This window comes from Pan paniscus, chromosome X (assembly GCF_029289425.2).
Source record: "Pan paniscus chromosome X, NHGRI_mPanPan1-v2.0_pri, whole genome shotgun sequence".
In the NCBI taxonomy this organism is placed as follows: domain Eukaryota; kingdom Metazoa; phylum Chordata; class Mammalia; order Primates; family Hominidae; genus Pan; species Pan paniscus.
This window is the reverse complement of record NC_073272.2, coordinates 65,112,486-65,138,058: the sequence shown is the minus strand read 5'-3', so window position 1 is coordinate 65,138,058 and position 25,573 is coordinate 65,112,486. Positions and strand designations below refer to the sequence as shown.

The 25,573-nt window shown below is 46.1% G+C and overlaps 1 long non-coding RNA gene across 1 annotated transcript in view; it reads right to left on the bottom strand.

The window, feature by feature from the left end:
- LOC129395433 (uncharacterized) overlaps positions 1–23,772 on the bottom strand; it is a 36,604-nt gene extending 12,832 nt beyond the window's left edge. Inside the window, exons 1-2 of the long non-coding RNA XR_010111341.1 lie at positions 23,439–23,772; positions 22,983–23,165 (exon numbers count right to left, since the gene is read on the bottom strand). This is a non-coding gene — a long non-coding RNA (uncharacterized LOC129395433). The remainder of the gene's footprint in view (positions 1–22,982; positions 23,166–23,438) is intronic.
- Positions 23,773–25,573: the final 1,801 nt, after the last annotated feature.

Sequence of the window (25,573 nt, the reverse complement as noted above, 5' to 3'; positions counted from 1 at the left end):
TTGAAAAATGGACAAAGTACTTGCATAGACATTTCTTCAAAGAAGATATAAAATATCAAATAAGCACATAAAAATATGCTCAACATTTTTAGTCATTAGGAAAATGCAAAACAAACCCACAATGAGCTACCACTTCACAACCATTAGGATGGCTATAACCCAAAAAGAGTGGCGTATTGGTGAGGATATAGAGAAATTGGAGCTTCTGTGAACTGTTGGTGGGAATATTAAATGGTACAGGCACTTTGGAAAACAGTATGACAATTCCTCAAAAAATTAAAAACCAAATTACCATGTGATCTGGAAATTTCAATCCTGGGTATATACTCAAAGTAATTGAAAGCAGGGTCTCAAAGAGATACTCATACACCCAAGTTCACAGCAGCATTGTTCAAAATAGCTGAAAGATAGAAGCAACCCAAGTGTCCATCAAAGGATGAATGAAATACACTAAATGTTGTGTAGACACACAATGGAATATTATTCAGCCTTACAAGGGAAGGAAATTTTGACACAAGCTACAACATGGATGAAGCTTGAGGACATTATGCTAAGTGAAATAAACCAGTCACAGAAATACTGATACTGGCCAGGCACAGTGGCTCACACCTGTAATCCCCGCACTTTGGGAGGCCGAGGTGGGTGGATCACCTGAGGTCAAAAGTTTGAGATCAGCCTGGGCAACATGGTGAAATTCCGTCTCTACTAAAAATACAAAAATTAGCTGGGCATGGTGGCACACACCTGTAATCGCAGCTACTTGGGAGGCTGAGGCAGGAGAATTGCTTGAACCTGGGAGGCGGAGGTTGCAGTGAGCCAAGATTGTGCCACTGCACGCCAGCCTGGATGAGACAGCAAGACTCCAAAAAAAAAAAAAAAATAGAAAGAAAGAAAGAAAGGAAGGAAGGACGGAAGAAACTGTATGATTTAACTTGTATGAGGTACCTGAAGTAGTCAAATTCATTGAGACAGAAAGAAAAATTATGGTTTCCCTAGGGCTGGTGGAAGGGCAAAATGAGGAGTTGTTGTTTAATGGGTATAGAATTTCAATTTTGCAAGATGAAAAGAGTTCTGGAGATTGGTTATATAACAATGTGAATATGCTTAACACTACAGAATTGTAAATCTACAAATTATTAAAATGGTAAATTTTATGTTATGTGTATTTGTTTTTGAGGAGTCTCACTCTGTCACCCACACTGGAGTGCAGTGGCATGTTAAGTGTATTTTGCTACAGTTAAAAATAAACAAGTATTAAAAGCTTTAAAAAAGAATAGAAAGTAAATGTTGAAAAGTTGTGGGGAAATTCTAAGTTTCATACATTATTAGTAATAATGCAAAATGGTGCAGATGCTATGGGAAGCAGTTTGGCAGTTCCTCAAAAAATTAAACATAGAATTACCATATGACCCAGCAATTCCACTCCTCGGTATACACCCAAAAGAATTTAAAACAGGTATTCAAACAGATACCTGTATGCCAATGTTCACTGCAGCATTATTCACAATAGCCAAAATATGGAAACAACTCATATGTCCATCAACAGATCAATGGATAAATAAAATACGGTATATACATACAATGGAATATTATTCATTTGTTAAAAGGAATGAAGTTCTTATATATGCTGCAATGTGAACGAGCCTTGAAAACATTGTTAATGAAATAAGCCAAAAACAAAAGGACAAATATTATATAAAGACACTTATATGAAATATTCAAAATGGGCAAATTCATACAGACAGAAAGTAGTTTAGAAGTTACCAGGGACAGGAGGGAGGCAGGGAGTAGGAAGTTATTGCTTAATGGTTACAGAGTTTCCGTTTGGGTTGATGAAAACGTTTCAGAAATAGATAAGTGGTGATGGTTGCACAACACTGTGAATGTAATTAAAGCCACTGACTTGAACACTTGAAAATGGTTAAGTTGGAAAATTCTGTGATATGTATTTTGCCACAGTTAAAAAAATACCAAAAAGGAAAAAATGGTAATAACGGGTACAATAAATATAATTCTTATGGCTATAATCTATTGTAACCATTTATGAAGTACCTACTCCATGCTAGGTCTAGGTACCGGGAAAATAGTAGTGAAGAACATTCTAGTGAGAGGAGACAGACAACATACACACAAATAAGTTGTCAGGAAATCTACTTTTTTTTTTTTAGGTGGAGTCTTGCTCTGTCACCCAGGCTGGAATGCAGTGGTGCGATCTCAGCTCATTGCAACCTCTGCCTCCCGGGTTCGAGTGATTCTCCTGCCTCAACCTCCCAAGTAGCTGGGACTACAGGCACATGCCACCACGCCCGGCTAATTTTTTGTATTTTTAGTAGAGATGGGGTTTCACCGTGTTAGCCAGGATGGTCTTGATCTCCTGACCTCATTATCCGCCCACCTTGGCCTCCCAAAGTGCTGGGATTACAGACATGAGCCACCGCGCCTGGCCAGGAAATCTACTCTTTATCCTTAATACTGTTATGGCCCTGGGACTATGTGGCTTCTGTTCTCCATGACCACTTGCTGAGCCCTGGCTTGGGTCAAGCCCTAGAGACTAGGTTGTAGAGCTACGTGCTTTATATGTGATCAAGTTCATAGCAATGGGCATTTTCTGTACAAGCAGTCTCTGCCCCTCCCTTTCCTCTGCTCTTTAAGAGGTCAATTTTGCCTTGTTCTGGGCAGGCCTGAGCCTTAAACTCAAGAGCTGCCTTGGAATAACGGAGCCCAGGGTAGGCATGGAAACCCTATATCCCCTTGCATTCTGGACACTTCACTGGCTTTTACTTCTCCTTGACTCAGTTCCTTGGGTGCATAGAGTGTTCTTGGCCTCTTCCCCTGGTTTTTGCCCAGGCCTGTCTGATTGGCTTTCCAACCATCTCTTCCCTTCCCTACTCCCCACCAACACCTTCAGGGACTTTGTATATATAGCTCCAGGGCTCTCATTGAGAGCCCTGGAGCTATAAATATAATAAAAAATAAAATATAAATGAATAAAAAATAATGAGCTAATACAAGCCCCAGTTAAGTTACCAATTGGCTTTTTGGTGTTAAGCAGGCAAAACCAAACCAAGAAGTCATTTATTCTTCAGTTTGGTAGACATTTAATGAGCTCTGTCTCAGGTGTTGGCAATTTCACTTCACAACCAGAATCATGGTAGTAACCATTTCTTGAGCACCTATTGTGAGCAGGACAATTCTCATTGATTAACTCACTGAATTTTTATACAACCCTGTATGTGGGTGGGGCTTATCCTTTTTCAGCAGAGAAGTTGAGGTTCAGAGAGACATGGCTGAGGTTACTGAGAATGCGTGGTACACTTAGACCATTCCAAAGCTCTTGTTTACTCCACACAGACAGCATGCCATGTACTCTGCCAACACCTCACCTCAATGTTCCCCATAACCCTCAGCACACACTGCATGCTTAGCCCCATTTTCCCCTTACATGTCTCACATATAAAATCTCCCCGATACACACTGCCTGCCTATATCCTGTGTTTCTTGCATTCCACACAAAAACTGAAATGCACATCCAGACTGACTTTACAAGGACACTGACACCCACAACTTTCCCTCCCCTGACACTTCGCATACACACACACACACACACCTCACATACACATATTCCTGCATGGGCCTTGCATAAATAAGCCCTACCTTCCACCTACCCACTCAGGTATGAACACATCTCCTAGAAATACACAGTCACAACTGTGTTCTAGCAACAAAACTGGGTACAGAAGTTCTTCACTCACCCTGCCTCATGCTCCTCCCTTTCTCCTCCTCTCCCAGGCCTGCCCTGTCTCCATGCAAAACTGTCTTCATTTAACTCACACACAGTCTCATACCCACTGACAGGCTCTGCCCAGCCCATATCCAAAGATTGTAAATCCTTCCCACCCCCTTTCCTTGTTTGTCTGCCCCACACCGTGGCATTTGGAAGCAGTTCGCAGAGGTGCCTACACAGACAGAGCTTTGTCCTGCACCTCAGGGAAGGGCAGTCTGGTAGGGCTATGCCCCTTTCCACCTGCCCTTGCACCCTGCCTCTCTTTCAGTGTTGAATACATTTCCTTGTATCTTTTTATTTCTTAATTTTCATTGAGACAGAGTCTTGGGCTCACTTGGGCAGATCACTTGGGCTCAAGTGATCCTCCTGCCTCAACCTCCTGAGTAGCAACAATTACAAGCATGTGTCACCACGCCCAGTGACTTTTCCTTATATTTGCCTTTATGGTGGGAGAGGTTGAGCCCCAGAACCATGTCCCCTGCCTCCTGTCTTTCAAACATTTGGCTCAGGATAGGGCAGAATTGGAAGTGAGGGCAGGGAATGGTCTGGAATAGCAAAGACCTCCTGGGTTCACATAAAGGCATGGAGACAGGACCTTACCCAAGAACCCAGGCTTAAGATTGACAATTGGGTACTTGTTCTGTAGCCACCACCACTGGTCTCCTTCCCGAAGTTAACTCTCAGTGCCTTATTCTATGATATCATGAATACAAGGGTGCCAGGGTCTTTCTTCACTGCTAAATGTGCCTTTGGGTGACTCCTTCCCTGACCCTGTGTCTCTATTTTCCCCATCTGTCAAAGGAAACCCAGTTATGAGGTCTACTCTATCACCATAAGGAATGGAGAGTACATCGGGGTTATATCAGGCTTGGTGTAGGCTGGGAGTTTTCTCCATAGCTTCATTTTCTCAAGATCTCCCTCTGGGTCAGGGGCCCTGCAGGGGTTCCTTTGTATCATTTTAGAGCCAGAACTGACTTGTCAAAAGCAGTATGTTATAGTGTGATGAGTAAGCTGGCAAGCTTTGTGGTCAAACTACATGCACTTGACTGCTTACTACTTAACCTAAGGCAAGTTGCTAAACCTCTCTCACCTCAATTTCTCTCTCTTAGAAATGGGGCTAGTGATATCTCTCTCACAGGGTTATTTCACGGATTAAATGAAAAGATGTATAAAATACCTGGTCCATTGAAAATACTCAATAGATGTTTGTTGAATAAATGAATAAACTAAGTAATACAGTTCTACTCAGGCTTAATATCACAGATCCAATAAATATCAAATATAATTCCTGCCACTCAGTGTGTGTCCCACTGGAATATAAGCTCCATGAAGGCAAGTCATTTATGTCTGTTTTGTACCTCAAGCTCCTAGAACAGTAACTTGCAAATAGTGACTGTTTGATAAATAGTTTTGAATGAATGAATAAGCAAATGAATTAATACTATATTACAGCTACTGTGTTAGGCATATGGGACAGAATTCTACGATGGACAGTCCCTGTTCTCATGGAGGTTACAATCTAGTAATTAAATTGATGATCAGCCTGGGCGCAGTGGCTCATACCTGTAATCCTAGCACTTTGAGAGGCCAAGGCAGGAGAACTGCTTGAGTTCAGGAGTTTGAAACTAGCCTGGCCAACATGGCAAAACCTCGTCTACTAAAAATACAAAAATTAGCTGGGCATGGTGGCACATGCCTGTAGTCCCAGCTACCCAGGAAGCTGAGGCAGGAGAATAGCTTGAACCTGGAAGGTGGAGATTGCAGTGAGCTGAGATTGTACCACTGTACTCCGGTCTGGGGAACAGAGCAAGACTCTGTCTCAAAACATAAAAACAGGCCGGGTGTGGTGGCTCACACCTGTAATCCCAGTACTTTGGGAGGCTGAAGCGGGTGGATCACAAGGTCAGGAGATCAAGACCTGCCTGGCCAAGATGGTGAAACCCCATCTCTACTAAAAATACAAAAATTAGCCGGGCATGGTGGTGGGCGCCTGTAATCCCAGCTACTCGGGAGGCTGAGGCAGAGAATTGCTTGAACCCAGGAGGCGGAGGTTGCAGTGAGCCAAGATCGTGCCACTGCACTCCAGCCTGGTGACAGAGCGAGACTCTGTCTCAAAAAAAAAAACATAAAAACAAACAAAAAACAAAAAAAAACCCTCGGTATGGTGGTGCATACTTGTAGACCCAGTCACTCAGGAAGCTGAGGTAGAAGGATCACTTGAGCCTGGGAGGTCAAGGCTGCAGTGAGCTGTGATCATGCCACTGCACTCCAGCGTGGGGGACACAGCAAGACCCTGTCTCAAAAATTGATTGATTAATCAATTAATGAAATTAACGATTGAACCTAGGCTTAACGCTGTGAAGGAGAATGACGGGATGCTGTGAGAGTGACACACAGAAGGAATTTCTTAGTCTGGGATATGGAAAAGAGTCTCTCAGAGCCAGTGAATATCTGAGCTGATGCCTGAGGAAGGAGTGAATCAGGTGATTAGTAAGGAGAGGAGGTGGTGATGGGTTTGAGCTGTTCAAATACCAGAAAAATGATCAGAGTGGCTGAATCACGGTGAGAAAAGGAGTGAGTAGTAGGAGAAGGAGTTGGAAAAATTTGCAGAGACTAGATCATGTAGGCTCTTTTGGGCTATGGCAAAAAATTTGGCTTGTGGTCCTCATGTGATGGAAAAACACTGGAGAGTTTCATGCAGGTGATTAGCATGATCTATGTTTTACAAAGATTCTTCTGGATTTATTGTAAAGAATGGGTTGTAGGGGGCAAGGGTAGAAGCCAGGAGACCTGTAAGGAGGCTAGGGCAAGTCATCCAGTTGACAGATGATAGGGACTTGGACTGGATTGGTGGGAAGTAAATGAAGAGAGAGGTGGATGTGTTAGGGATATATTCTGAGTGTAGCAGGACTTGCCGATAGGCTGAATGGTTAGGGGCAATAAGAAAGAGGAGGCAAAGCTAACGCTTAGATTTCTGGCTTGCTACCTGGGTGGATGATGGTGCCATGTTTCTTTGGCAGGAAAGATTGTGTAGGAACAAGCTTTGGAGTGGCAATGTTCTGTTTTGGCTGTCTTTGATTTACCAGTGGTAAATGGAGAATTTACCAAATGGTAATTTACCAAATGGAAAGGTCAAACCAAATGGAGATGTCAAATTATCAAATGGTAATTTATCACATGGAGATGTCAAACATTAATCTGGAGCCCAGGACAGAGGCTGAGGCATCTTTAATAGGATTGTAAGTCCTGAGTGTGCTGGAGAAGTCACGGGCTAGGTGCGAACAGAGGAATGACATAAACCGACTTTTGTTTTTAACATGATCACTCTGAATGCTGGGTTGAGCATTGACTGTAGGGAGGTAAGTATGGAAGCAGGGAGACCAGGAAGGAGGCCACTTCAGTCATATAGGTGAAGTGTGATGATGGCTTAGACAAGGGTAGTGGTGGTGGAGGTGGGCAGAAGAGGTTAGGTTCAGGATAAATTTTGAAAAGAGCCAATGGACTTTGATAATAGATTGAATATGACAGGTGAAGGAGATGGAAGAGTTAGAGGTGATCCCCAGGTTCTGGGTTTGTCCAATTATGTTGATGGTGGAGCCATTCACTGAGGTAGAGACCACTAGAGAAGAGCAGGTTTGGGGGAAAGATGTTTAGTTCAATCCCTTTCTCTGCCCTTCTTGTTCCCTATGCTTATTTCTGATCTGCTGCCACCTTCAAAAGGAGCCTATTCATTCTACCTGAAATCCACTATCAGAGAATCCCTCCTTTATGTTGATGCATAGTGTTTCCTAACCTCTATTAACACCGCACACTTTCCCTGTGGGATGACATGGATTCCTGTGGCTTCAACTGCCATCTTTATGCTGATGATTTCAAATATTCTATCTCTAACCCTGCACTCTTCTCTGAGCTTGAAACCCACATGGCCAGCCATCTACTGGCTATCTCCCTCTGGACATGCCACGTGCTCCACAACCCTACCATGAACCAAACCAAAGCTGTCGTATTGCTCCCTGGACATCTGTCCTCTGCTCCAGTGCATGATATAGAGTAGTTGTTAAGACATTGGTTGCTAAAACCAGCCTGCCTTGGCTTATATCCTGGCTCTGCAACTTACTAGTCACTTCAACTTTCTGTGCCTCATTCCCTTACCTGCAAAATGGGAATGATGGTAATGGTACCTAAGCCTACTTCATAAAGTTGTTGTAAGAATCAAATGAATTAATCTATGTAAAGCACCTAAACCAGTTGCCTGGCACATAAGTAAGTACTTAATTACCTATTAATTTTACTATGATAATGGTGATGATGGTGATAGTGATAACAATGATCTCTCAAATATGTCCCCTTCTGTCTCTCTTGACTGTGACTACCACGTTGTTAATAATGATCTCTCAAATATGTTCCCTTCTGTACCTCTTGACTGTGACTACCATATTGTAGGCTCCCTTTTTGCCTGGATCACAAGAGCCTGCTAACATAACTGAATTTGAACATAATGGTAGATATGTCATGCACAGTGCTGGGCACTGTAATGACATAAAAGTTTATTAGATATGGCTCTTATTCTTCTGGAGTCTGAAGAAGCCCTATAACCTAGAACCATCCTGTCCAACATGGTAGCCATTAGCTTCAAGTGGCTATTAAATTTTAACTTTAGATTTATTAAAATAAATTATTATTAGAAATTAAATTCCTTAGTCACACTAATCACATTTCAAGTGCTCAGCTGCTTGAGGTCAGACTACTTAGATTCATAACCTGGATCTGTCATTTCCAGCTGCATGACCTTAGGCAAGTTACCTAACCTATCTGAGCCTGCCCTTTCATCTATTAAATGGATCTAATAATAGTACATACTACCCCTACTACCGACCTTACAGGGCTGCTGTTAAGATAAAATGAGTTAACATTTGTAAAGTGTTTTAGTTGTGGTTCTGGAATTCATTTTCTTTCTTTTGTTTTTTGAGATGGAGTTTTGCTCTTGTCACACTCTAGGCTGAAGTGCAGTGGCGTGATCTCAGCTTGCTGCAACCTACACCTCCCAACTTCAAGTGATTCTCCTGCCTCAGCCTCCTGAGTAGCTGGGATTACAGGCACCCACCATCTCGCCCAAATAATTTTTGTATTTTTAGTAGAGACGAGGTTTCACCATGTTCGCCAGGCTGGTCTAGAACTCCAGATGTCAGGTGATCCACCCACCTTGGCCTCCCAAAGTGCTGGGATTACAGGTGTGAGCCACTGCACCTGATCTGGAATTCACTTTCTGTGTAACCTTGAGCACGTTGTTTCCCCTCCCTGGCCTCAGTAGGGGTAATCAGACTCCTCTATATGGTCTCTAAGGTTCCTACCAGTTACAGTAGTCTTTAAAAGAAAGGAGCCTGTTTCAGATGGCATAAAGGAGCTGAGATAGAAATGAACATGACACATCTGAGGCATGGTAATTAGAACTGCCATTTATCAAGTGTTAACTCTGTATGGGGCACCATACATACATTATTTCATTTAATTCTCACAACAGCCCCGTGAGGTAGAATTTATCTTCATTTTGTCAATAAAGAAGCTAAAGCTAGACAAATAGCTGTTTGGAAAAGCAAAGCCACTGCCCACTGTCACACAGCCAATAGTGAATGGTAAGGTACCCACTCAAACCCAGGTCTGCCTGACACCAAGACAAAACTCAAAGCCACCCTTCCACACCATCTAGGAGGCTTGATGAGAGAGAGTGGAGCTGGAGAGTGGAGCTGGAGAGTGGAGCTGGAGAGCATTCCTCCATAATTATATTGGAGTCACTTCAATATAATTATGAAGGAAGCATGGGAGGGGAAAGACTGGAAACAGGGAGGCCCATTAAAAGACTGTTGCATACAGCTGGGAAATGATGGGTGTTCCTGAACTGGAGCAGCAGCCTTGGGGATGAAGAGATGGAAACAGATGGAGGACATCCTACTGTTACTCTGTCACTCTATCATTAATTCCCTGAGGGCAAGAACTCTTTTATCTTTGTATGTCACCCACTACCTGTGTTGTCTCCCCTGCCACACACAGACAGCACAACACAGTACTTTGCACACAAATCCACTGTTGGTTAAAATGGAATCAATTAGATTTAATTAACAAGATTTGGTAACTGATTAGATTGGAAGAGAATACAAGATGGCTTCCAAGTTTAGAACTTGGGTCTTTGGAAGAAGTTTGAAGTTGCTATCCATGGAGCTGTAGAACGCTCAGAGTAGGCCCTAACTGTCTTGCTTCCCTACCCTAAGATCTATTCTTGGCAGGGGCCCAGCTAGGGTAAAGCTGGCCTTCCCTCCCAAGCATCTGACATTCTGGGCTGGGAAGGAGGCTCTTTCTTCTTGGGCCTCCTTTCCACTTTCCCTGGCCTGGGCAATGAGTCCCTCTTCATAGTATTTGAATCAGAGGAAACAGATAGACTGAGGAAGTGAAGAAAAAACAGGCTGCCTGAGCTCTGAGAGCCAATGTAAACACTCAGTGGTTTCCTGTTGTTGCAGCCCAAAGTGTCCCATGACATCATTCCTGGCCTTTCCAGAACACACTGGTTCAGCCCAGCCTGTCAACCTGCCAGGGCTGAGTGGCAGTCACCTCCCTTCCCCACCAGGGTTAGATCTTCCAGAAATGGGGAACTTCTCCAAGCCAACCATTTCCCACCCGCCCAGCCAGCCACCGTGGCCTTTCTAGCCCTATAAGGCATTTAGAGGCTGTGGGCTGGACACGCTGTCCCACTTTCCAGAGGCCCAATGGCTTTTGGGTCAGAGAATGATTTCCCAAACCGGAAAAGTTATTCTACTTCTTTTAATGGAGATTTGGAGTCAGGGGAGAGGGAGGAAGGTGTGACACACAGCTTATGAGACAGGCCCCAACTGCTTCCTCCCCTCCTCACCCCACCCAAGGGCCCACAGGTTTATATTCTCAGTGTTGGTCACAGATTCCTAGGAGCAGAACTAGAAAGGCCCTCTGAATACCTTGTAGCCTAATCTTCACACAGTGCAGATGAGAGCACTGAGGCCCAGAGGGGTAAAGAGACTAGACCCAGTCACACGTTGGTCAGAGCAGTATAAGCCCTCCACTGCCAGAGGTCTGAACCTGAGCTATCACAAGGCAGGATGACATTGTTGCAAGAGTTCTTGACAGGAAATCCAGAAACCAGGATTCAAGTTCAAATTCCTCTGTGAGATCTTGAATAAATTTCTCCTTTTCTCTGGGTTTTGGCTTAGACAGCTATAATTCAATTTCAAGGCAATAAATACTTATTGAGAGCTTACTGTGCTTGGTAGAGCTGACGGCTCTTGAGAAAGAGAAGAAAGCATGATGAGAACACTCGCCATTTCACAGGCTGGAATGGAAATAAAATGAAAAATAAAATGAAAAAAATGGTCTAAATTCTGTAAGAGACCTTAAGCCTATGTGGACTCCATATCTCTGTCTCTGGGCAAAATCAAACCATAATCAGGGTTATGGGGTCCTTTAAGACTGCATTCCCCTCCCTATTACCTTCACAAGGCAGCAGAGAGTTCTTAATGGGCCAGAGTTTTGTTTGCAAAAAAGATTCCCAGTTCTGCTTCTCATTTAGCTGGGTAGATCTGCATAGAGAGGTGGCAAGGTCCTAAATTATTGTCTGGAAAATCAAGCCAAACACATTATGGTAATTCCTGTAGCCAGCAGTAATAGGATTTCAAGCTGTAGCTATGCCACAGAGCACAGGCAATTCGGAATAGCTCTTTTAGCCAATCAAATCCACCACAGCCTAGCTTAGCAAACACAATTTAGAAGCACGTTTGGGAGCAAAGATGCTTATTCCTGCACTTTAAGATGCATGAAGCAATGTGAAGTCATTCCTTTAGCCGATCAGTTTAACCACAGCATGGATTAGGTGAAACACGCACAGAGCAAGGTACAGACGCATTTAGACGCCTGGAGACGCACATCCATACACAGATGCATATGCAGGAGGTTGCTCACGTACATTGGGAGACACACAAACTCTCAGAGCAGCCAACAGAAATTTTTAAAAAGACACACACACTCCAATCATAAGCTAGGAAAAGACAGCTACCTGTCTGGAATTTTGGGTGGCTGCTTTTTGGCCCTCTGCTTATCTCTCTCCTTAGTCCCCCAACAATGGTCCAAATTCAGATCCTATGTTTTCTCTAAAGGAAACTTAGAAAGCCACCCCCAAAACCACTGCATCTATACCCACCCCCACCACACCACATCAGATTCTTATTACCTATCTGTCACCTGGACAACAGCAAAGATCTTCTGTCACGGCTCCCTGATGTCAGTATCTTTTCTCCAATCCATCCTCCATAGGGCTGCCTGCCAGAGGGAATCTTCATAGAACTCAACCCTGTTCTTACTGCATCCCTTCTCAAAAGCCTCCCTTTCCTCCTCACTGTCATCACAAGCCAACCCAGACACCTGTCATTCATGGGGTGACCAAAATCTGGGACCCCTTTTTCATGCCCTCTGCCCTCCAGAAGGCAGATGACACCTTGCTTAGCTGCCTATTCAAGTCCTCTTCAAGCACTCCTACCCCCTGTGCTATTCCCTTGAACTAGAACCACCCGGTTCTGCACCTATCAAAATCCTACCTACTTTGAATATTTTTTTTTAAGATGGAGTCTCGCTCTGTCGCCCACAATGGAGTGTCGTGGCGCTATCTCGGCTCACTGCAACCTCCGCCTTACAGGTTCAAGTGATTCTCCTGCCTCAGCCTACCGAGTAGTTGGGACTACAGGCACATGCCACTACGCCCAGCTAATTTTTGTATTTTTAGTAGAGATGAGGTTTCACCATGTTGGCCAGGATGGTCTCGATCTCTTGACCTCATGATCTGCCCGCCTCAGCCTCCCAAAGTGCTGGGATTATGGGCGTGAGCCACTGCACCCAGCCTTACTTTGAATTTTTTAAAGAATAAGTGCATCTTTGAAATTATTATTTTTTTTTTGAGACGGAGTTTTGCTCTTGTTTCCTAGGCTGTAATGCAATGGTGCAATCCCGGCTCACTGCAACCTCTGCCTCCCAGGTTCAAGTGATTCTTCTGCCTCAGCCTTCCCAGTAGCTGGGACTACAGGCTCGTGTTACCATCCCCAGTTAATTTTTTTTTTTTAATTTTTAGTAGACACAGTTTTCACCATGTTGGCTAGGCTGGTCTCGAATTCCTGACCTCAGGTAATCCACCCTCCTCGGCCTCCCAAAGTGCCGGGATTACTGGCGTGAGCCAGCACGCCCGGCCGCAACTAAAATTTTGGTTGTTGTTTTCATCCTTCAAGCCCTGACCCACAAGTCACCTCCTCCATGAAGTCTGCCTCTAATCTCCCAAAAGTGCTGTGTAATAGAACCAAACTTACCCTAGTCAGCCTTAATAGGCATGCATGTATGTTGTATGTCTTCGTCCTCAGAGGAAAGCTGATGGGGGAAGAGGGCAAAACTCCCTGATGCCAGTGCCTCTTCTGCAGCAGACAATGTGCTGGCACTCTTCCTGTGTTATTACATTGCCCGCAGTCCCTCAAAGACAGACTGACAAACCTCAAGACCTCTAGACTCCCAGGCCAGTCTGTTTTGAACTACTCTATCCTAGTCTTGGGTTTGAGTCCTGGCACTTCCACCAGCTTGCTGTGTGACTATGAACAAAGCTCAATTGCTCTCTGGCCTCGATTTTTTCAAGGGTTCTTTCACTTCTAGATCCTATTCAAGACGTAGGATTTTATGCAACTTCTCTCATGCGGCTGCCTGGGACTAGGTATGTCCACTATCATATTATCATATTCATTCATATTTTTTCTCTCTCTCTGTCTTTCCTTGTTTCTGTCTCTTTTCCCCTGTTTTTCTCTCCTCTCTCCTCTTCCCTTCTCTGTTTCTTTCTCTCTTCTGTTTCTCTCTCTGTGTTTCTTTCTTTTTTTTTCCTGTCTCTATCTGTTTCTGTCTGTCTCTAATTCCTGCTCTCTATTTTTATCTCTCCTCCATTTTTTCCTCTTTAGTCTTTCCCTCTTCCCCCCGACCCCACCTCTTTCTTTCTTTTCTCTGTCTCTTTGCCTCTTCCTTTATGCCTCTCTCTTCTCCTTCTCTGATTCTGTCTCTGTTTCATGAACTTCAACCTCAGAATCTGGCTAAATAACTTCCAATTCAAAATAGTTCTGGTGCTTCCTGAGTGTTGCTTGTAAGGAGAGGTAGAAATGGGGTCCCTCTGAGGTTTTCAGAAAGCTCAAGTTCCCTGCTCCTTGGGAAGGGTACCTCACAAAGTTAAGGAGGAAGACAGCAGGATGAAAGGTCTCATAACAGGCCCAGCGGGCTCCTACCCTCCAGCCTTTTACCCAAAGAAAGAACACTGCCCACAGATTACAAAGTGTCTTCATCTCCTAAATGATCTGAGCCAGAAGTTCTTAGAAACCATATTCCTACTGTCTTCTGACCCCATCCCACAAAATCATTTTGCAGATGTGAAAACTGAAGCCCATGCATAGGAAAGGACTAGCTCACTATTACACAGTGAAGTGACAGAACTGGAACTAGAATGTTAGTGTTCTGACTCCTAATCAACCTCTGAAAAGGTTATAAAATTGATTCAATGTCACCAGCCAAAAAGCACTATTGGACTGGGCATGGTGGCTCACACCTGTAATCCCAACACTTTGGGAGGCCGAGGTAGGAAGATCGCTTGAGCCTAGGAGTTTAAGACCAGCCTAGGCCACATAGCAAAACCCCATCTCTACAAAAAAAATTAAAAATTAGCTGGGCATGGTGTTGCATGCCTGTGGTCCCAGCTACTAGGGAGGGCGAGGTGGGAGAATCACCAGAGCTCAGGAGGTTGAGGCTGCAGTGAACTGTGATCACACCACTGGACTCCAGCTTGGGCTATAGGGCCAGACCCTGTCTCAAAAATAATAAAACAAGGCTGGGCCAAGGTGGCTCACATCTGTAATCCCAGTGCTTTGGGAGGCCGAGGTGGGAGGATCACTGGAGTCCTGGAGTTTGAGACCAGGCTGGGCAACATAGTGGGATGCTGTCTAAAAAAAAAAAAAAAGAAGAAAGAAAAGAAAAGCCAAGCATGGTGGTCCTAGCTACTCAGAAGAGGCTAAAGTGAGAGGATCACTTGAGCCCAGGAGGTTGAGGCTTCAGTGAGCTGTGATCAAGTTCTGCACTGTAGCCTGGGGAACAGAATGAGACTCTGTCTCAAATAAATGTATAAGAAATAAATAAAATAAAGCACTGTTGGGGTTATTTTTCTAGTAGAAGAAGAGAAAGCTGAGGATTGAAATGGGCAGAGTGGTGACTTAATCAATATCCAGATTGTGAACACTTAAAGGCAGGGTCTCTGTCACCTTTGTCTCCAATGAAAGCCCAGTACAGTATATGGCCCCAGCTCAGTGATTAATAAATGAGGGAGGGAGCTGTCATCAGGCATTTGAGGGACACTGATGTCTCCTCTGGGACTCTGGGTATTTATGCAGACACTCCAGAAAGCTGGAAATCAGAGGACTGGGGATTTAGTCTCAATCAGTCCAACACCAGTTCAGGTCCCCCCTCATTCCCCCCACCCCTCCATAAATGAGTTTCTTCTTTATAAAAGAAGAGGTAATGGTATCTGCCTCATCTGGCTCCCTGGAGCTTGAGGAAGCTGAAATAAAAAAAAAAGAAAAAGAAAAAGAAAAATAGGAAAGAGCTTTGACAAAAACAAGACACTACTCTGCAAATGTGATGGCTGGATGCTGTGGTGATGTCCCAGCTAGCAATTATGTTCTCAGCGGCAACTGTGGGCAATGAGTGAGTCATCTTCTCACTCTCAAAGCCAGAGGCCTTGAAAGGGGAGAAATGAGGTGAGTCTTTTCTTAAGAGTTTTTAGGAGGGGACCAGAGCAGACTCCCTCCCTCCCAACACACACACGTACACACTATGCCCCAGATTCCAGCCTCCTGGGGATTCATTCATAGTCAGCTTAAGCAAGGACTGCATCCCTACCTCTGTTATTTAATTCCAAGACACTGGGGTCCCTAAGTTATTGAGGTTTCTTGGAGACTAGAAGTCAGAGTCCCCAATTTCCATTCAGTCCCAGTTCTACAGCCAGCCTTGGGCTCCGGTTCTGATTTTCACTAATTTACTCTGTGGCTTCAGGTAAATTAGATTCCCTCTCTGAACTCTTTTCATCTATAAAGAAAAAAAAAAACCAACAGGATGAACTAGATGCCTAACATTATGTTTCTGAATCTGGACTGGGATTCAGAAGACCTGGGTTTGAGTCCTAGCTCCATCACAACGACTGTACAACCTTAGTCAACTTCTTTCCGGGGCCTCAGTTTTCACAACTATAAAATGAGGCATTTGGGTTAGATGCTTGGCCGTGTGTTTCAAAAGTTCTGAACTGGCATTCAGGAAACGTGGATTCTAGCCCTAACTGCCACAGAGTGAATCACTGTCTGAGTTTAGACTGGTCTCATCTCTTCTCTGGGCCTGTTTCTCTATCTTTATCATGAGGATATTCAAATATAAGTTATCTAAACACACCCTCTGATTCTGACAGCCTGTGGTTCTAGAATTTTACAAGCACTGAAAAGGAAGTGAAGAAAAGAAGAGGCCACACCCAAGAGTAATTTCTCATAAACTGGCAAGTGGTTGCCCTCTATGGGTCTGACCTGGAAGTGCAGGCCCAACTAGACCACTTGCTGTAGCAACCGCTAAAGAACTGAGGCCAGAGGGGGGCGCAAGAGATCACTGAGTACTTCACTAGATTGGGCCAGAATCAGGCTGAGGTAGGCCTACAGACCTCCCAGTCCCTCACAATGAGAGACATCCAGATAAGAAGTGTGTGCTGGGAGACTGGACCTTCTCTCCTAGTGACTAGAAGCAAGAGGCTTTCCAGGGCTGTGCAGAGAGCATGGCCAGTAGGGTCTCTGCCATGGGCAAAGTGAGTAAATGTCAGGGGTGTGGATGAATGGGGGTGGAGGGTGACTGTGCTATGAGAGTGGGTATGGGAACAAGTTAGTTCCATGGCTGAGAAGTTTTCACATGAGGGGCAAAGACATGGCAAGAACTGCTCAAATTAAAGTGCTTTTCAGCATCCCCATCTACTCCCTTCCCTCCTCAAAGAAGATAAAATTTATGCCTGGGCAGAAAAAAGGAGTGACCTTAGTGTGAGAGTGAGAACCTAATCATGAGAAAGACTAGGGAGTGCTTGATATTCAGGGAAGGCCCTACTGTCTAGAGGATTTGTGGTCTCAGTCCTGAGGTATCACTAAATTTGAGGGGCTTCTTGGACTCAGTATTGCAGGGCATTATATGCTGGAGGTGTAGGGTGGGTTCAGATATAGGGTTATGTTACAGAAACAAGTGCATACTAAGGCTTTCATGCTGTCATTCTATAATGTTTAATTATATAAGTAGTTCTAGGCAGGCCATGAAACACTGGGCTCCCCTCCCTCATCTCTCTTTCTTGGTTAAAAAGTCTGATCATCCAACTCAGATGCAAGGGAAACAACAAGGCAGCCAGTGTTTCTTGTTGTGTGACAGGGATGGTTGCAGCCCTACTTCTCTCCTGATTCACTGTAGAAACCAGGTCAAGTTTTCAGCCTCTCTCTGGATCTCAGTTTCCCCACCTGAAACAGGAGTGAGCTGGACTTGATGAGGTTCCAGGTTTCTCCCAGCCCTGACATTCTATCTGGTTATTTTTATAATGTTCTGTGGTATTCTATGCTTCTCTGCCCCTACCCAAGTAGGGGCCACCAATTCCCAAAGGTCCTTTCAACCCTAATATCCAAGCCTACTCATTCAAGCTTCCAAGGCTTTCCATTACATCCTAGTCCCACCCCCACCACTTCATCCCACCACCATCCCCTCATCCCACTACCACCATTCCTGCTGCCTAGAACAGGGTACAGTCTTCTCTACTTTTGTTTGGAAATTCTAACAACCCACCTCTGATGCTAATGAGTTAACAAAGATTGATACAGTATTGCTCTGAGGTGACAGAACTCCCAGTTCTGCCACTACTCGCCTTTGTGCCCTTAGGGAAATTCCCCCGCTTCTCTAAACTTCATTTTTTCCCAACTCTAAATTAAGGGCGGTGGACTAGAATGGTCTCTGAAAGTTGCAAATTGCTCCAACACCTTTCACTTCTAGGCAATGAGAAGGTCGAGATTGTCTTTGATGTTTTGCCATAATTCTGATCCTCTCTCAGTGTTCCTTAAACGGAAACCTCTCTGCCTACAACCTCCCACCTGATAAGTACCCACAGTTTCCACCAGCAACTCCTAGACCTGTCTCCTTCCCTTCCTCAACCTGGTCCCAACACAAACAAAAAGTTTTTCTCTCCCAATCAAGGTGTCTGTGAGTGATAATAGTTTATTGTGAGGAACAGACTCAATGAAGATAACAAACTGCTTTTTACCCTACCAAATAATTTGCCTGCCGGGCGCAGTGGCTCATGCCTGTAATCCCAGCACTTTGGGAGGCTGAGGCGGGTGGATCACCTGAGGTCAGGAGTCCAAGACCAGCTTGCGCAACATGGTGAAACCCTGTCTCTACTAAAAATACAAAAATTAGCCGGGAGTGGTGGCATGCGCCTGTAATCCGAGCTACTCAGAAGGTTGAGGCAGGAGAGTCGCTTGAACCTGGGAGGCAGAGGTTGCAGTGAGCTGAGATCATGCCATTGCACTCCAGCCTGGGTGACAGAGCAAGACTCCCTCTCAAAAAAATAATAAAATAAAATAATTTGTCTATAAGGTCTTGTCATTAGTTTATTGCACCACCCCACAACTGCTGATTCCCACAAGCCTCTCCCAGAAAAACCACAAACAGACCCTGGGACGGAGACTTTGAAGGATATTTTGAAGGATATTTTATTTAAAAGTTTTTTAAACAGAATTATTCTCACAGCTTCAGCAACAGCAAGGACTCAATTCAACCTCCCAGTCCAGACTAGTTGCTTGGGGTACTTCTCAGACAACCCAGTGGCTTGATTTGAAGTCATACCTGAGATGGTCCCTTCTCTTCCTCCTGGAAGCCATTTCCAAAAGATGTGTATGGTGGGAAGCACCACAGGAAAAGGAGGGAGGAAAAAACATGCAGGTAGTTAAAAAAAAAAAAAAAGTAGAAGAGGTGGGAAGGTAGCAGCGGGGATTGGGGTAGCCCCATTGTCGGTACTAAAAAGTGTTTGGAAAAAATAATAAAGAATTAATAAATAAGCAAAATCAAAATTGGTCTTGGTTTGAGATGGAGTCCCTCTCTGTCTCCCAGGCTAGAGTGCAGTGACGTGATCTAGGCTCATTGCAACCTCCTTCTCCTGGGTTCAAGCGATTCTCCTGCCTCTGCCTCCTGAGTAGCTGGGATTACAGGCGTGCACCATCATACCTGGCTAATTTTTGTATTTTCAGTAGAGACGAGGTTTCACCATATTGGACAGGCTGGTCTCGAACTCCTGAGCTCAAGTGATCCGCCCACCTTGGCCTCCTAAAGTGCTGGGATTACAAGTGTGAGCCACCGCACCCAGCCTCAAAATTGTTTTTTTAATCTGGAAGAGGAAATTGCTTGCCGATTGTTGCCAAAAATCCCAGTTTCTTCATTCCTGTCCATGTGATGTGCAATGATAACATTTCATATCTATAGGTGATTACATACTGTTATCATGGCTGAGGTATTGTGACTAATATTGACTAATACATTGTGATTAATGATGGCTAATACTATATCTAAAATATTATGAAAAAGTCACAGAGATGAGGACGAGTGGGCAAGGATAAAATGGGATGAAGAGAGACCAGGCACAGTGGCTCACACCTATAATCCCAGCACTTTGGAAGGCCGAGGTGGGCAGATCACGAGGTCAGGAGTTCGAGACCAGCCTGGCCAACATGGTGAAATCACATCTCTACTAAAAACACAAAAATTAGTTGGGTGTGGTGGCACGTGCCTGTAGTCCCAGCTACTCGAGAGGCTGAGGCAAGAGAATTGCTTGAACATAGGAGGCAGAGGTTGCAGTGAGCCAAGATGGCGCCACTGAACTCCAGCCTGGAAACAGAGCGAGACTCCATCAAAAAAAAAAAAAAAAAAAAAAAAAAAAAAGGGATGAAGAGGATATCATGCAGTTAGAGTACTTTGGTTCAGACCTGACTGACCCGCATCTGCTTGGAGTCTCTGAGGACCTTCAAAGGCCTTCTTACAGCTCTAAGGAGCATTTGTCCCAGGAGCAGTAGGGGGAGCAATGCTACAATCTGGCTATGCTTGGGCACTGAAGGTACCAATTGTCATCAATAGCCATAACCCGTTGCTGTCAGGTACTCACAGACAATTAACTATCAATACCCACAGACAATCACCATTAATACTCATAGGCAATGGATGTTGATAATCCTATGGCTACCATCACTCAGAAGTCTCTCATCTGGACCCTAGTCTAGATGGCAAGGGCAGGGATGAGGGGATGGAAGGGGAGAACTAGTTGAGAGGGAGATATAACGCTAATCCAGGAAGAACTACTTTCTATCCTTTCTGGTCACTCCGGGGTTAAGAAAAAGGCCTGGGGTAGGGCAAGGGAAAGCTGAAGCCTAGCTAGCCTTGCCCCAGGCCCCTTCCTTCAGGGTGTCCCCTTGATAATAGGGAAAAGTATGACCTGCAGGTAATGGTTAGCTGATCCTGACTAGCAGGAATTGCCATGATCTGGGGCTCCTTCTTATCTGTAACCAGAAACTGGCAAAAGGAAAGAAGGGAAAGTGGGGTCCATCCCTCTGGATCAATAGGCCTATTTACAGGGTCCTACTGGGCCTTAGTTTCTGGCGAGCCAGGGCCACAGCATAATAGCACTGGAAGTGGACCAGGAGCACAGGAACCAACAAGATACCAGTGCACATGCCTGCAGTGGCTGTGACAGCAGCAGTGAGCTGGCCCAGAGCAGACAGGGGATAGACATCTCCCTAGCCGACAGTGGTGAGAGTTATGATAGTCCACCAGAGACATGTAAAGATGTCTCCCAAGTGGGGCTCACTTTGACCTGAGATACACATGCCTAAGAGCTCCCCATAGAGGAAGAGCAAGCCAAAGGACAAGATATCAGCCACCCAAATCAGGAGAAAGGCACACACCTCTTTCCAGGAAGAATGGAGGGTATGAACAAGGACTCTCATGGCCAAGGACTTTTCAAGGAAGCCCAGGAGACGAACCAGCTTGAGGACATAGAGAGAATGAATGGCCCCAAGGATTAGGCTAAGATAGAGTTGCCATACAGCCTTGTCACCTACTACCAGTTCCACCAATGCAGGCAACAAACAGAAGATATCAGCTAGATTGAGAGGGCTACACAGGAAGCACACCTTATTCGGGCAGGAAATGGTCCAGGCAAAGAGGTCAGTTCCAAACCAAAGGGGACAGAGCAGCTCCAGGTATAGCAGATGTGGGGCACAGTGGTAAACAAAACCGTTGTTCTGCTGCTACTGCTGCTGCTGGTTTTCCCCCACCCCCATCCCATGTTCCATAGTAGTGAAGTTGCCAGAGAAGTAATCCAGCTGGACTTCCGTCTGCTGGAAGAAGATGCCCAGGGTACACATGGCCAAGAGTGTGGAGATCAGGGAAAGGCACTAGAGAAAAAGATGCTTGTCAGAAATCCCATTTGCCAGCATCCCCACCTCTCTAACTATACTTCCACCCTTGGCTTCCCTTTTTGAGGGATGCCCTCAAATTGTGCCAGAAGTCTATAGATTCGAGTCCCAAGCACCATGCCAAGTGTGTAGCCATTGTGGCATTTTGGGAGCGTCCTTCGGGGGTAGGAGTGTCTAGCATGGTGCCACACACTGTTAATGAGTTACCCTGGCCCCTAAGGAAGACTGAGGTTGGTCAAGAAGCACCCAGAGCCACGGTTTCCAAGTATTTTGCAGTCCCTGGCCTTCTGTGTGGTTCAGCAGAAGGCATTCACGCATGCAGGCATTCTCACAGGCCTCCCAGGACAGAAAGTCCTGGGTATGGGTCTCCTTGCCACTTAGCTTGAGCCAGCAGCAAGGTGCCAGGGGTGCTTCCGCCAGGCCCCAATAAGCCAACTCCTCCTCTAGGACATCCCAACAAATGTTGGCAGGGCAGTGCAGCTGCTGAATATGGTAGTAGCCCAGCAGGTAGCCAAAGAGCTCAGGATTACAGTCAAAGAAAAACTCTTGGCCGGCCCTGGTGGCTCACACCTGTAGTCAGGAGTTCCAGACCAGCCTGACCAACATGGTGAAACCTCTAAATACAAAAAATTAGCTGGGCAGGGCCGTGTACACCTGTAATCCCAGCTACTTGGGAGGCTGAGGCAGGAGAATCGCTTGAACCCAGGAGGCAGAGGTTGCATTGAGTCGAGATTGTGCCATTGCACTCCAGTCTGGGCAACAAGAGCGAAATTCCATCTCAGAAAAAAAAAAAAAAAGAAAGAAAGAAAGAAAAGAAAAGCTCTTGGACCAGTGGGCCCTGAGCAGCTGGGGTGCCAGGTGGGGATGGCTCAGTCGGCTTGTAGAGGCGGGTACCTGGAAAGGCCCTCATGGTGCTGATGTAGATCAGGTGGCGTATGCCACCAACATCCAGGATCAGTTTATTATCCAAGCCCTCCATGGAAAACTGTGAGCCTGCTTCTAGGCTGGCTGGGATCTACTGGCAAGAGGAGGGATGACAGGGGTTAGGACATGACCCTCTTGCCTTCCTCTCCCTTCCCAGGTTTGGCCAGGGCAGAAAGGGGGCTGAGAGCCACAGAAGTGATGTGACAGCCAAGGCACCCAGGCAGGGAGCTGGAGTGCCTTTTCCTCCTGGGTCTTCAGGAATCAGGAGGACAGTGAGCTCTCAAGTGTGGTCACAGTGACTGGCCAGTCTCTCCTGGGCCCAGCGATTCCAGGAGAAAAACCAGCCTAGCCTAGAAACAGATGTCTTTCAGGGGCTCTTGGGAGGCACCTGGTGGCTCTGAGAGAATAGTTGTGCCACTGTATACAGCAGGGAAAGTTACAGACAGGCAACTGCAGACTAAATGGCCAAGATAGGAATGGGGTGTCTCTTAATCTTCTGTCATCACTTTGAAAACTTGGGACTGGGGTGGGGTGGGGTGGGGAAAGAAGTAAATGGAAGAGCCACCAAGGGAGGCTAAGTGCAGGGGATAGAGAGTGGAGTGAAAATGGGAGTGACAGGGAAGCTGTAGGGCCTTAGAGATCCCCAGGCCTCCACAGGGAGTAGGAGGTACCTGACTGGAGAAACTGGCTTGGGGGTCAGTAGATCTGACAGTGGTGGTTATTGACTCCAACTCCCCTGGCACCTGGTCCTGGGCACTCCTCAGCAGCAGCACCAGCAGCATCGGCACTAGCAGCCTCTGTGAGTCTCTCCACTGGGCACCCTAAAATTGCTTTGGGCTTAATGAGTCCCTTGCCTGAGAATAGAAAGGAATAAGAACAGAGTGGGGAGTTGGGAGAGGAGAGAGAAAGAGAGAGGGAGAGAGGGCAAGAGGAACACAGAAAAGCAAATGGTTGGGGGGTGGGGGTCAAAACACCTACACTGATCAACATTTCAGTGTCCCCTACCCCCTGAGAAGAGTTTGCCTAAACCTCCCATGTTTGTCCCTGAGGGCAAAAAAAGAGGGCACAGGCTGGCACTCCCTGTCCAGGAACCTCTCCCAACCCCCAGCCAGCCCCTGTTCACTCACTTGGTTGTTTTGCATGGTCCACGAACACTGGCAGTTAAGGGACTGATGGCTGGTTGAGCGGCGGGGCTGGAGGTGGCTGACGGGTGGTGTGGCCAGCCTTGCTGCTGCCCCCGGAGCTCATGGTTGCCCCTGCATGGAGAGATCTCAGGCCCCAAGGCCAGGGTGTGCTCAGGGAAGAGATAGCCAAGAGCTAAGGTTTTCCGGGCGCCTCTTCTTCCTGCTGTGGCCAGATGAGTAAGGGCAACAACTCAACCCAGGGCTATATGTGCCCCCGCCTGCTTGTTTAGGGAGGCAGTCCTGGCCCCCAGCCAGCAGGACCCTGGCCAACTTTGCTTCTCCTCCTTCCTCCTCCCGCCGCCACCCGCCGCCCTTAGTTCCAGCCTGCAGCAGAGGGAAAGGAGGAGGCAGCAGTTGGAGGAAAAACAGTAAGTTAGGTGGTCAGGCTCCAGCCAAGAAGACATCTCACAAGACCAGTTAATATTTAGAACAACTTTCTCCCCCATCACCCAGCCCCACTCTAATTCCCCACCCTTCCCCCAGCTATGCTACAGTCCTCCTATCGGAAGCCTGCAGAGGAGGAAGGGGCATGGGGGGAGAAGCAAAACAAGGACCAGGAGACAGTCCGGGAGGCCAGATGTGTTCCTGACTGTATCCAGCTGTTTCTGCCCACTCATTTTTATTTTCTTTTCTCTAGAGGCCCTCATGCCAAGGCAGGGGATAGAGATTGGAGAAGGGGAGGGGTAGAGGAACAAGAGAGAATCCTGCTTGCCTGTGGCCTGTGCCAGAACTGGCAGATACCCCAGCCCTTTTGAGACAAGCCATAGCCCCTCCTTCCACCCTTCCCCGACTCCTGCCTCCAGGACCCATCCCTGAGGATTGGGCCAGTCTCCTATTTTGCTAATGAGAGTTTGCTAATGGATCACCCAGATGAATCTAAATTCCAAGGTAGCCCCCACCCCTTGGCGCAGCCTCCATGCCTCTCTCCCTTCACCAGACCAGAAATTTCTATGAGGAATAAAAATTCCTACCACAATCCAACAACCTCCCTAACTCTTCCTTTTCAGCCTGTTCCTCCCTCAGAGCCAGGGCTGAGCAGAATTGAGAGTTTCAAGACATGCGAGCAGGCTCCTGGCTCCTCTTCCCTCTTCATTACTGACTTGCTGTAAGGCTGGTGCAGCGGATGGTTTCCTCAGTGGACTTCATGGCTAGAATGAGAGCGGAGGGGAGTGGTGACAAACACAAAGGTATACAGGGACCCCTGAGTTCAGCTCTACGGAGCTGGATTCTTAACAAAAAATGGCAAATAAGAACTTGGGCACTTGGAGATTTTCAGAGTGGGGAGGGTAGAAGCATCAGCTCCCTCTCTCTGCCCGCCCCCTTTCCCTTCCCCTTACCTGTGCTTCTCCTCAACCACTCCAGCGCATTTGCTTCTTGCTTCCCTAAACCTGCCAGTCTCTTTCATGCATGGTGCTTTTCTTCGGGACACTGCTCTATCCCCTCCAACTGTATATCAACTACTTCTTCCATATCCATCTCTAATGTCTCACCACTTTGTGGGAGCCTTCCTTGATGCCTTTCCTCCAAGACAGGGTCCTGTCCTCTGCATTCTCATAACCTGCTTTGGTTTTTTTTTCCTAGAGTACTTTTCATACTCCTCCCTCCGGCCATGCTCCTGGCATTGAGTGGGCACTCATCGGCTATTGAACAAATACAAGTTATAACCTCTTACGGTTACCAGATCTCTCACTCTTCAGAATACAGTCTTCTGCTTTCCTTAAGACTGACCTAAATCCCACCTGCTTTATTATCCTAACTAGATTGATGCCAGCTCCCATAATGCCTCAGCCTTTTCCTATTTGCCGCGGGCTGGTGAGGTCTAACTGGAAACAAACTGGTGACTAGTCCTGCAAATGCAGCCACGGCAGAGGAAATTTGCCAGGTTTCCTGGAACGACTCTTCCATCCTTGAAGCAGGACCTCTTCTTGTTCCTCATAGGTCAGATCTTTAAAGCTTCTACCAAGATGCCAAAAGGAATTGCAAAAATAAAAATTAAAATTGCCTGTAATCCGAGCACTGTGGGAGGCCAAGGCAGGTGGATCGCTTGAGCTCAGGAGTTCGAGACCAGCCTGGCCAAC